This window comes from Halictus rubicundus, chromosome 3 (assembly GCF_050948215.1).
Source record: "Halictus rubicundus isolate RS-2024b chromosome 3, iyHalRubi1_principal, whole genome shotgun sequence".
NCBI classification, from domain to species: Eukaryota; Metazoa; Arthropoda; class Insecta; order Hymenoptera; family Halictidae; genus Halictus; species Halictus rubicundus.
Genome location: NC_135151.1, coordinates 10,181,207 through 10,194,157, shown reverse-complemented (window position 1 = coordinate 10,194,157; position 12,951 = coordinate 10,181,207). Strand labels below are relative to the sequence as shown.

Sequence of the window (12,951 nt, the reverse complement as noted above, 5' to 3'; positions counted from 1 at the left end):
TATCCGACGGCCCCTACGGCTATTCTAATAACTGTAACTTTCTTGGTGGCGGGCTAAGCTAAGATGTTAGGTCAGAAAGGAGAGGAGAGGAGAGAGATCACGTGCGGAATTCGCGCCGGAATTCCGCGGTCGCTCGAATTAACCAATGAATCAGCCGGAAGCGCCGGCGAGTCGTGAACACGTTGTACACGGGAGTATTTCCACGGGCGGGCCTAATCCATTCGGAAACCGCAACCGACGCCATCTTCCGTCGCGCGTCGTGTTCTTCGGCTCTTTCGCCGACGGTGCTCGTACGGTTGTCTTAAACAGGGGCCCGGAAATTTTTGCGCACCTCTTTGTACCTCAAGCGCACGCTTCAGTATGCAGTGTAGAATCTAAACATGATCGAAATCGGAGGGTAGGCGACTGTCGCAGTTTCGCCCGATTGTTAAATGCAACAGAATGAGCCGATGGTCGTCGTGGAACGACGCGCAAGGATCAATCTGCGCCATCGAGTCCGTTAATTATAATTGGATCCGATGGACCGGAGCCGGGCCGCGTCCGCATCGACGCGATCCGTGGCGTAAACGATTGCGCAACCGCCGACGCTATAAATTGAACGGTTCAATGAGAGCCTCGTGACTTTTCCGCGTAATTAATGCTCGCTTCATCTTTCCGCGAGCGTTCTCGCCGCCAATCCGCTGGCCTGATAAACGCGAGCAAAATCTTCCACGCTTCTGGCGAGCGTCTCGGAACGACTCGCAACTCTGTGCAGATTATTAGACTCGACATTATCTGTCCCATCTGCGACCCCTCCGCAGAAAGTTTGTAGTCGAAATTGTAAACGTGATCGCTCGAAAGAATATTTCATATTTATTTCAAATTTTGTATTCGAAAGTTGGAGAACACCTAAATAGCTCTGTTACTTTCGGTTTCATGGACAAGTTGCTCGGAACAAAGTTATACTATTTTAAACCTTTTCAATCCAATTTCAAGCACACCTGATTTCTCACCAGATCGAATTTTTTCAGCCTATTTAGGGGTATTCCTCCAGGGGAACATTTAGGGGAAATTTACGACGGGGGAGAAGGTCCGATAAAAGATTTGAGAAGGTTAAGAGCCACATTTGATTATGACTGGAATACATTTTTTTAGGAGATTTTATTATCGTCGATATCATTTTTAAATGGAACGATATATTTTTTTAGCGTTAAACGACAAATCCAACGATCTGAATAACTGTACTGTTCCGATTTATGTTCAAGATTCTTGAGTCTGAAAATGTTAAATACCTTTCAGATGCTCATATCTTGAGATTAAAGGATCAGAATAGAATAATTATTACAGTCGATGGAGATAAAGATATCTAAAAGAACATTACATTCCATTTAAACAAATACCAATGATCTTGAAATCTCGTAAAAGGATGACCACGAGAAAAAATCCATCTCGCTTATGCATGTACCTCTTAGAATAGTATAGCTTTACGTTGAGCATTGTTTCCATAAAATCACAATCAAAGGAGATACTTAAGTGGTATCATTTAAGTGTCAGACCCTATATATTAAATAAATATGATGTAAGAGTTGAATGATATTTCAGAGAAATATTAATTAAATTGTAACAGTCTATCATGTGTATATATTATAAAAAATATTTAAGTAGCATTACAAAGTGTTAAAACGCAGTTTAATATTAACAATTAACTGCTTCCGTGTCATACAATACAGTACTGCAGTATTGTACTCATACAGTAGTGATTCTTGCACTGGTTCATTCAACAAAATATTGATCCAATAAATTTGCCGAAACTTCATGAAATTTGTATAGTTATGGATTAACAATATCACTTAAACCGCACACCGTGAGTTGCTTAAGTTTTCTCAAAAGAATTGTATTAATTCCTTACTTAAAATCAGGCAGTGAAGTGTTCAATCAAGGTACAAATATTTGACCTAACGTGTTGTCTATAGAAGAGCAAGGGTTCTTCCTTTTTTAAATAAAATATTTCAGCGATTTGTACTTACCATTTTGAAGAAAACCTGCCGATGTCGGCGCTCGAGTGGTAGAAATAAATCAGAAATTCTCTTTGTGCGATGTAATATATTCGTTTCAATAAAATGTCCTCCTGTTTCTCCCTTTCTCTTTCTTTCTCCTTTATCTTCTCGACTCGATCAAACGATTCCCTCTATATCCCTTCGTTTTCTCTTTTCTTATTCTCTTCGATTATGGAAGGAAAATACTGCATAAAAAATATCACTGGTTTACTTTGGCTTGTCCCACGTCTCTTTTGCGAATACTACAAACGCTGAAAACCTAGAAAAAAAAAGAACCTGCAACAGAAGTTTCCGGTTAGCCTTGTTATTAGAACCTTTCGCACACTCTCCTTCTTTCAAGAAAAATCGTAAAACGAACTCGATTATCGAGCGCGAGACGAACTGGGAAAAATATTTTGATAATTGTTAAAGCTCTTAAGCAGATATTCTCACCGTCGAACCTCTAAAAATTATGTTAACAAGAAGCAAACGAAAATGCAACACGAGTGCCCCGACAAATATGAACGAAAGTGTGGCGAACACTTAATGCACAGCTAATTAATTAAGGGATCGAGGGCTTCGCAAACTTAGAGCGGACACGGCCGAGTCAATTTTATAACTGGATAAATCGTTTTCCGTAATGGTCTATTTTAATTTCTAAGTAACAATTTTCCAGAATCCAATCTGTTGGCAGTTCAAACAACGGAATTCGATGTTCACAGAAAAATCTTTGATTCGCTAAGAAGTGGAGACGTCAGAGGAGTTCGCAAATAGAGGAGTCGAGTTTCCTTTAAAGCTGATTATCGATTAATCCGCGCGGAATATCCACGGGCCGGTCGGTTCATCGAATGGTAGAACGATGGCGGCGCGGGAATGACGCTCGCTGGTTGAAATCTACTTGTCGCTAAATGATGACAAAGTGCACTTGAATACACTCGACGTTAACCAATATTTAGAGGGAAGGTCTGCCGCCATTTGCCGCGGGAGCATATTGCTCGCGCGCGAATGAACGCATGCCAGTGAAATACTGAGCGCATTCCTTTTCGCAGTTTCCATTTTTCATAATTCCAATTCCCAAAGAACAACGGCGACCAGTCAATCGACATACATACTCGTTACGAACCAACAATCGTAAATTGTTAACACTTCGATACACGGTTTGGGTATGCAGGATCCATAATTATTTAAATTATCTTGGAACTCCTCAATGAATCCTTGTTTCACCAATAACAGTTTTACGCAATAGCGTATGAGACCCAATTACTGTGCCTATATTAATTATACTTATTTTTGAAGCATAATGAAGACTGAAAAAGAGATATATACCATATATATGAACTGATTTTAATGAAAAAAATTTAATATCTCTTTTTCAATATCCATTATGCTGTGAAAATAAGTATGAACAATATGGGCACAGTAATTGGTACACCCGCAGTAGTTGGGCCCCTTACCCTATAGCAACAATAGCATTACTTTAGAAAAACTCTGAATTCTTAAGAAATGTCAACGTAAAAAAATAGATACTTTTGATCCGCGCACTAAAAATAAAATTTAGATCTGCGTTCATTATCTTTGTTTACACACAATTGAGATTCTTCTTAAATTTTGTAAAATTGATCTTCCTTCTATTTCTAATTTATCGAAAGTATTGACAAGAGCGAGTCTTTCAATTTCAAGAGCGTTTTGGTCAGTGAAAATACAAATTTGAGCAAACTTGCACAGTCTAATTGCTGTCAGTATTTTTATTCGTTTCATAAGTTTCTTTCTCTAGGTAATTTTATTCCGACGATTGAAGCGTAATCGGATTTTTTTCTATCGTCGTGCTCTTCCCATCGATTGCTCTTGTGCTGTATCTTCGACAAACAGTTGCCTCATCGATTATTTAAAGTGAGAGGAGTCGCGACATTACTTATCGAGTGACCTGATATTATTATTGGATTGTTGGTGAAGTTTTAAACCTCCTCGAAGTCGCTCGCGAAAGCGAGAAACGTTTGAAACTTCTCCAGCAATGCGATACTACTTTCCCAACTGCAGATGTCCGTGTAAACTCGTTCTTTCACAGTTTAATTCAATAGATATGTCTATATTTGAGCGTGACTCCTGAAGAATATGCATCTGATAGGAGTCACTGAACGAACAGCGTTTCTAATTCATGAAGAATATAGAACAGAGTGTACTATTCTAAGTTACCCTACTTCAATTACATGCCGATTTCTACTTATACTCGCTGGTATACTCCAACTACCCCCAATAAAGTTTTAAAGACTCAATCAACCCTGATTGCTTCAAAAAAGTTCCAATAATATCTTCTATGGCCACTTTAACACTGTTTTTACCAGAGGTGTCAGGGAACACCTTCCAAAATTGTAAATACAAAATTTATTCAGACTGCAAAAATTCGTTAAAAAGAAATTATTCAATAAATCTATTTCTTTAATAACCACTATCGGTGATACAACCGAGGAGCTGATTCTGCATAAAAAAATAAGTCGAAATAGAAATAGTGGTAAATATACTCGAAGGAATCTAGCTTACCGATCTAAAGACGAAGTCTCGGGAATACGTTTGATAAGTAAAAATTCGCAAAGCATTCAGCTTCATTTTTCAGAAAATAGAATATCTACTCTTACTCTTTTAGAAATATTTTTAGCGATACGAGCGATACAGAAGCTTAACATGCATTTTCGCCTACTTTCCTCAGAAATGCAAGTTGAACATGCACCGAAGAACGGTCCGGACACTTCAGATTCACAAGGTCGATGGCAAAGTTGTGCTAATTCAATTACAAAATTGACTTACATTGTATTTCAATCATATAGTAATTCAACTAAGTCGTAACTGAATTACGTAATTCAAACCTTTCAATTAATTCAATTACTAATTATTTTAATCAGACGTGTGATTGAAGTACAATATAATTCAAATACAGCTCTCCATATTATAGCCCAGAACTTTGAAGAAGTGCGATATATTTTTATGTTTTTCTTTCGTATACTGGTTTGCTGTCTATGCGACGTATTTTCTATTCCTCGTCCTCGTTCATTAGACGTAACGCTATTTAATGTAATTTAATTACAAAGTATTTTCTAATTGTACTCCAAATTGCAATTACGAGTTACATTGTAATTTAAGTGAACGAAAACCTGAATTACAAATTCCAATATCACTGGATTACAATGCACTTCAATCACTTTGTAATTATAATTCCTGGAGTAATTCAATTGTAATTCTGCACAACTCTGGTCGGTGGTTCTGTACCGCGGCAGGCCATCCCGACCAAGGCGGGCGTAATTCACAAGGCGCCTTAACAGGAAGATTGAAACCGCCTCGTAGATACTCTCCCGAGGAAAGTTTCTTAAAGAGTCGAGAGAGCTTTAACGTCGACGTCGAGCACGTTTGCATAAATATATATTCATCCGTGGAGTAGCCGATCACGTGTTATAAATTTCCCAGTGCAAGAAAACCCAGCCCGAAAAACTTGGGGAACTTTTCAAATCCAGTCCTAACCATAAATGAACCTGGTCGAGAACATCGGCGAAGAGGTGTCGGAAACAATAAATTTCTGATAAATATCCGAACTCGGAGAATTATCGTTGCCGGGTACGTAATCGTCGAAAGAGCGACCACTTTCACCGAGATCCACGAAGAAACGAGACGAGCAGACGGGAGGTGGGGGGGTGGGGGGAAACGCGCGCACGGTGTCTCTCGCTTAGGTTCGCGAAAAATTCTAATCCCTCTTTCCCAGGAGGCTCGTTTAGAAAGTATCTCTTCGCTGGATGCAGGCATGTACCTGTCCGATGGAACACGTTCGCTCGCTGACACCACACGAACGATCTTGCTGCATCGATTCCGATCAAACGATCGTGCTGCGACTCATATCTCCCTGACGGTCTCGCCTTCCGCGCCGTTCTGTCGTTTCAGCACGCTTCCGCCAACGGCCGTCTAAACCCGGTCTTCGTGCGAGCTCCCGATAAATTGGATCTGAAAGGATCGGTCGTTAGAAATCGCGAAATGCTCGCACGATCTCGCACACGCCCGTCGAAGATCACTCGCTCTTTCCTTCGACAACACGTTTCGCAGCGTGTTTTCTTATCCCTGGAATTTTTGCTGGTCCGCGAACGCAATTTGTGCAGAATTCGATTTTCAAAGAGATTGTGACATTTCATCTGACAATTGCGATTTTTGAAACGTTATTGCATGTTGGGATTTTCGGGAAAATTGTAGAACTGTGCCGTGGATATCACCGTGTAATTATACATCTTTATTTCGTTTCGCGGGGCAGAGAGTGTAAGATTTTGGAAAAGACACGCCGAGAATGTGTCTTAGAATACACGATACTTCCGATTGTCGAACTGTAGAGCTAACAGCTATTTATTGGAAATAACGAAAGAAATTATTTTTAAAACGATTTTAACCCTTAGCACTCGAACGGCGACTGCAAGGCGTCACTAAAAATTGCTGTATCATTATTTCTACATTATTGAATTTGCTTTTGTAGTTAATAAATTACTAATTATTTCAATATTGTACGAGTAAATTGCACCATTTTCGTATATATAACATGAGAAGAAATATATAGAAGGGAAATATTCTAGGTTGGAAGAAATGCTTCGTTTTGAAGTTAAAACAGCTTCGAGTTCAAAGGGTTAAACTTGTCTTCTCTGCAGAGGAGCATCTTGTTTAAAGAAGACACGAATGACGAAAAACTCACAAGATTAAGAGAACACTGTAAGACAATGCTAAAGCACCATCCGATTTACTTGGAAACGAGAATCAATTCCAGCACAACACTGCGAACTTGGAACATCAAGGCATCGCGCCAATGGGTAATCTACTTGTCTAATAGCCTGCTATAATCTGTTGCAAGTCAACTCTATTTAACTTCGATAACATCAAGTAGATAATACCCAAACGTAGAGTTTCAAGTACAATCCCATACTTTAAATCTCGTATCGCGTTCCAGACAACGTAATAGTTACGTTCAAGTAAGTCAATTCAAATTGTTCAAATTTTTCAACGCTTGTTGACAGAAATTTGATAACTTCGCTATAGGATAGAAGCCTAGAACGACGAGTTCGTCGCACAAATAATACGAATTTTAGCTTTATTGCTTTCCCGGCGAAACGCGTCGCAATATTTGCGCGATGACCTAATATTTTTCAAGCTCGGCTATATAAAGATAGCGTGGGACGTCGGGGAACAGAGAAAACACGTCGAATTTGACAGAGAAGCAGCGGTCCGCTAGAGCTACTTTAAATCCCCCATCAGCTTAACGAGATTATCCCGACAAGAATTCTCGAAGTTGTCCGAATAACGTCCATAAATTACTTCCACGGGCTTTAAAAAGAAACTCGACGATCCACTATCGCCAATTTGCCCTATGACTCAACAAGAAACAGTCTAAAAAATTTTTTAACGACTCCAGACGCCTCATACTCAAAATGTCTGAGCGGTTCCCCTCTTTAAAGAAAGAGAGCTCCCAAAATTTGTTCAGAGATGTCTGATAGATCCTCAAAATGTCACAGGAAACCGCGCTTCTTTTTTCTGACAAAAGGAACTCTCAAAATTTGTTCAACGATTCGGGACGTCTGATACCCACACATAATCGAAGCACTAAGATCGAGTGATTTTCGAATGGAAGGATGACCGATTTATCACTCACCTGTGCGAGAAAATCAAGCATCCCCGGCGTGTCACGTAAAACAGGAAACCAGGTGACAGTCTGACCATAATTAAACGGTCGCGTGATCCCACGCGCCGCTCGATCCTTCAGGATCTCCGTGGATCGTCGAGTTCTCGCGATGCACCTTGTCGATGGCTGGAACAATTCACTTTTATGATTCGTCGACTGTCGATATACGTGGCCGGTTTCTTCGGATATTCGATCTTCCTTTCTCGTCCAACGACATGCAGATCGATCCCGTTCGACTCGATCCTGTTTCACGGCGTCTTAATTGTCGCACGCCTAAAAACCGTCTATAAATATTCTCGTATGTTGATCATCTTGTTGTTGGTGTTCCCGATGAACCTCCTCTGCTTCACCATGTGGCCGACCGCCGATCTAACCTGTCCCAAGATAAGCGTCCGGTTAAGACTGGCCGATTATCGTCGCGATCATCGTAAATAAAAGTGATAACTGCACACCGCTGCCGTTATCGAACCTTTTCTTTCGATTCTTTTCCACCATCGATTTTTACTCCTACTCGCAACTACGCGCGCCCTGTCCCGAGATCTGTCCTTCTTGTTTCATTTTTATGCAATGTCAAATCTTTAAGGTGTTGCTTGTGGAGAAGTTGAATGAAAGGTCTTTTCTCGTGACAGTTATCCTAATAGTTTAATATTGAACTACACGCGATATCGATTTTATTGAATCGCGTATTTTCATTATATTCCTCGTACTGATATTTAATATAAAAGCATAAAGTTTGTAATTTAGTGATCATACTAAAAGTCTCATCTCGATTCTAATATTTTAACGTTGAACTACAAGCAATATTGTTTCCATCCAATAGTATATTTTTACTGTATTTTTCACGTTCGTATTTCGTATAAAAGTATAAAAATCCGCTAGTCCACTGATCAGACCCACCAGCAAAAATAAATTGAACAAGAAAAGGATGAAACTGCTTCGTTCGAGGATTCCTGTTGCAGAAAATAGAGCTTAAATTGCGAGCTATTGAATGGGAATCGGAACTTGTCTGTTCATGGCTTACCACTTCTACTTCTACTTCTTGAGACTCGACTTTCCCAGAAACGAGGTCTCGAACGAAATAATTTTATTCTTTCCTTTTCACCCTATTTTTTACAGATATTGATCGGACAATTCATACATTTCTTCAAGTTCTTTAACTTTCGTTTAATTTTCTTTCTATCGAATTGTACATTTGAGAACTCCAGAGAAAATATAGTGCATTCCATTTAAAAATCTGAAGGTGACTCTCATATCTCAATAAAAAAGCAAAGTAATAAAGAACAGATTACAGCACCATATGTCCCCCTGGAAACCGTGGAATGAAAAATTTGTTCGTATAACAAATAACTTCGATTTGAAGTCGTGTTACGAGAGTGATCCTGTGTACCATTTCCTCATATTATTACGAACAACGGAAATATCCAAGGTGTTGTCCGTCAGTGGATCTGACATGGCCAGATCCTCCTCGAGTTCTAATTAATTTCCCTACCGCCTCTGAATCCGATCGTTTAACCGCCGGTCCAAATGAGCGTGCCTCGGACGCAGAACCGACGCGACGGCCGGTTTTATTGGACTTAATTCGACGGCTCGGTTTAATTCGATCCGGAGACTCGACTCGCGAGGAGACACGCGCTCGAATTTTCCCATTACGCGTTCCCCTCGATTACAGGAAACACGCGACCGATCGCGGAAAACACGCTTGCCATGGAAGCACGCTTATCGGACCCGATCTCGATTCCGCGCGTCACGCGCACGCAGAAACGCGATTCGCGGCGATGCTAAATTATTTAACCGTGAATCGCTCCGCAGCAATGCCTCGCTGATTATCAAAATGTGACGAACCGGAGTGGGACGTTATTAGCGCAGACCAGGCGACTTCTCGGAGACCATTGAATCATTGTACACGGACACAGACGCCGCGAGACAACGTTAAATATTACCGCAAACGAATCGTACTTACACTCATCGGTTACGGGCTGTGTTATCGCACTGGCAGCACGAAACTTCGCTAAACAGCTTCTAGCCGGTGACCCTGGCAGCCATTAACGAGGGCAGCCTATATAAACAGAAAAATACCAGTGTCAATAATCCGTTTTCAGGGAGAGGGGACGCCGAATAATTTTTTCTGCAAACACGAACACCGTATACTCGTTCTGCGTTAAGCCGCGGACGCACGTGCGTGGCGAGCGACGTTACCGCTATGACTGTTCCGCGTTCCCGTGAACGTGGCTTTATACTCAATTCCGAGATCACCGTCTAATTAACTCTTTTCTATCCCCCACGTTTCTCGGCTCTGAACGAATTCCACGACGAGACCGTGTTTACGAGCAATTAAGCTCCATCATTCCTCCGGGAGCCGTTGAGGGCCTTCCGATGCTCCTGGCAGGGACGCCGGACGCCATTTTGGTTCGAACGCTCGAGCACTTTGGCGAAAATGTTTATCAGTGTAATAACGAAACCAGTATTGTTGTTGGTGGGGAAACGTTTTCAGAAAATTTGGAGCTCTCACATCATTTTGCGACGGTTAAATTTTATTAGAAAATTAAGTCTTCTACGGACCTAGTGTTTGTTACTAAAGACCGCCATTTGCATGGCGGCGATAAAAATATCTGTCTGTGATAAAATGTCTATAGCACTAATAAAACTACAAAAATACTTGGTGATTTTGGTAGTTTTGTTTCACAAGTTGACCAAGTTACGCGCTTAATAATAATAGTTTTCTATTGTAGACCTAACCTAGATCTTGGTCGAGACATTACGGCCGCCACTTGTATATCAGTAACAAAACATTTTCAAAGCCACTGAACAATTTCGAGGATTTTATTTTAAAAGATTGTTTTTCAAGAAGATCATGGTTTACGTTCGGCTTATTGTGAACCAGGACCTGATAGACATTCTATTTAAACTGATACTAATTGTAACTTAGTATTCACAGTTACACTAACAGTAGAGGAATGTTTAGATTATTATGCTATTTAAACAATTTAGATCTATAGACCTAACAGAAATCACTATTACCAACATTTCCTCTACCACCTTGAAATCAAACAAACCATTTACTAAACAACCCAATTTCATAAGTTTTTATCTCCATGGTGGAAAAAATCATCCCCTAGCAGCTTCTCCCCAGTTCTTTTCCATCCTGCGGACTTCCCACTGTGATTAACCCCATAGAGAATCTTCCGGAGCAAGTTCCTCGAGTAGTCTACAACGTAAGTCTTCAACGACTTCCATTGAACGTCAGCCATATTGGTTGCGCTGGTCGAGGAAGACCTTTGAAGTTCGTTAGACACTTTCGGCATCGGAATCGTAGGCTAGCGAAATCTTCCCATGGTAACAGGCGGGAATTTTATTCGAGCTAGCTCATATTTCACGTCTGGTATCGCGATACGAGGAGGATCGTCGTTATCAATCACTCGGATCCCGTTCCCTACCACCTCGAGGCGGCGTTTCGAAACTTTCCCTTCCCTGACAACGACGACGACGCCGACGCCATCGTCGGCGTCGGCGTCGGCGGCGGCGGCGGCTGCAGGAAAAAAGGGAATGGAGTTTCGGTGCAGCAGCTCACGCGAATTTCAGATTTCCCTTCGAGCGAGGAATTCCAACGGCGCCCCGGGCCGTCGAAATACGCGAGGGAGCTTCGTCTAGACATCGAGACTCTTTTAAAGAACCGCGGCAGCACACCGAATTCCGGTCCGAATCGAAGAGTTCGGTGACATTTCCACCTCGCAAAAAATCAGTTCTCTCAAGTCGACAACTACCGATTCTGAAGCGCCTCTTAACCCTAGGTTGGGTCTATTTTGACCCGGAACAGCAAAATCGTCATTCGATTACACAGTCCCCGGCGAATCAATTAAACGAACAGTTGCTGCATTAGAAACAGGGAATGAGCGACGAAAGAACGATTAAATTCTTCGATTCACACTACTGTACGCCATCATCGAATCTTGCCGATTCGCGGAGATCGGAGTCGAATGTTCGCGTTGGAACGTTTGCGGTTGGTTCCGAGGATTCTTCATCCAGTTAATGAGACAGAATCCCGAATCCCCTGTCGATATACCGACAGCGTTTTAATTGCTCCGGCTCGTCGCGAAATCCGATTGCTCGGCCGGTCTCGCTCGCGAAAATATGTGTCGCGACTACAATGTTGCTCGAGGAGAAAGTGGCCGTCCGACGGACCGGACGGCTGAACAAAACGAGTCGAAGTAAAAAGAAGAAGCCCGCGATTTCCTCCTTCCAGTGTCTGCGATTCAGTTACGCTATACGCCCACCGCTTGTTTTCTCTTGGATCGTTGACCGGGATCGTTCTTCCCCTTTCTTTTGCCTTCGCGAGAATTGGTGCTCGAGGATTTTCAAACTCGAGGACACCGATAGCGATTGCAGGGAACTTTTAAATGAATTCATTGGTGGCCGCTGTTTCTCAAGATGGCGCCCCGAGATGTCGCAACTTCTACAATTAGGTGTGCGAAGATCTGAAAGTTCGACTTTCCTGGTCATTCGTGTATGCAAATAATGACGCTTTGATTTTAACCGTGTGCTCGTTCGAGTAACACCGAAGTAGGTTGAAGTACGGTTCAGATGAGGATAGTAGGTCTATTAGCAACAATTTTGTTGCATGTTACTGTTTCTTTCAAATCGTTTCCAGAATACAAAACTGAGCAGTTGATAAGGTAAAAAATGAGCGAGTGTGTCGATGAAAATTCAAAGAACACAGCAGAATTAAAAGAGTATCTATATCTAATTTTTTAAATAATTTTACGGCGATCTTAAAAATGGGCTACATAATGTGAGCTACATTATTCATAACTATACATTACGTATTTATAACAAAAATGAATAGGTCGAATACAAAATTGAGAAAATATTAGAAAAATTTAAGTACACTGTTACATTATTTTCGATTTGTTACGATAATTAAAAGAGAAAATACATTGATCGCCGGTTTCTATCAATCGACTTGGACCTAATCCGACGTCCGCCATATTGGTGCAACCAGCAATATCCTTAAAATCAGCGACTCTCGTTCTCCAATTAAAAAACCATTTGCAAACACAATCTCGATAAAACAAGTCGTAACATTTCCAAGATTTTCTCTCTCGTCTAGCAATAAACAATCGGAATTACCCAACAACGTTGCCATCGATCATTTCTCGTTGCGTCATCCAGACTCGCGGCAAACCGACGGAACGATTGTAAAATCATGCTGCCTACGCGTTTTCGTGAAGACGATCGATCGGGAGC

At 41.3% G+C, this 12,951-nt stretch overlaps 1 protein-coding gene and 1 long non-coding RNA gene across 7 annotated transcripts in view; one reads left to right on the top strand and one right to left on the bottom strand.

Annotated features, from left to right (window-relative positions):
• The window catches only part of LOC143352662 (uncharacterized), a 607,068-nt gene that overhangs the window by 481,198 nt on the left and 112,919 nt on the right, over nucleotides 1-12,951 (top strand). The window lies entirely within an intron of this gene.
• Mdr49 (Multi drug resistance 49) overlaps nucleotides 1-12,951 on the bottom strand; it is a 148,227-nt gene that overhangs the window by 110,869 nt on the left and 24,407 nt on the right. For 2 of the 6 annotated variants that reach the window (XM_076785300.1, XM_076785308.1), the window contains exons 2-5: nucleotides 9,671-9,766; nucleotides 7,681-8,084; nucleotides 5,809-5,999; nucleotides 2,007-2,312 (exon numbers count right to left, since the gene is read on the bottom strand). The gene's annotated coding sequence lies outside the window, so the exon portion shown is untranslated. Of the gene's footprint in view, nucleotides 1-2,006; nucleotides 2,313-5,808; nucleotides 6,000-7,680; nucleotides 8,085-9,670; nucleotides 9,767-9,849; nucleotides 9,871-12,951 lie in introns of those variants that run through there. The other 4 variants (XM_076785301.1, XM_076785304.1, XM_076785303.1 and 1 more) reach the window with 4 other exon arrangements.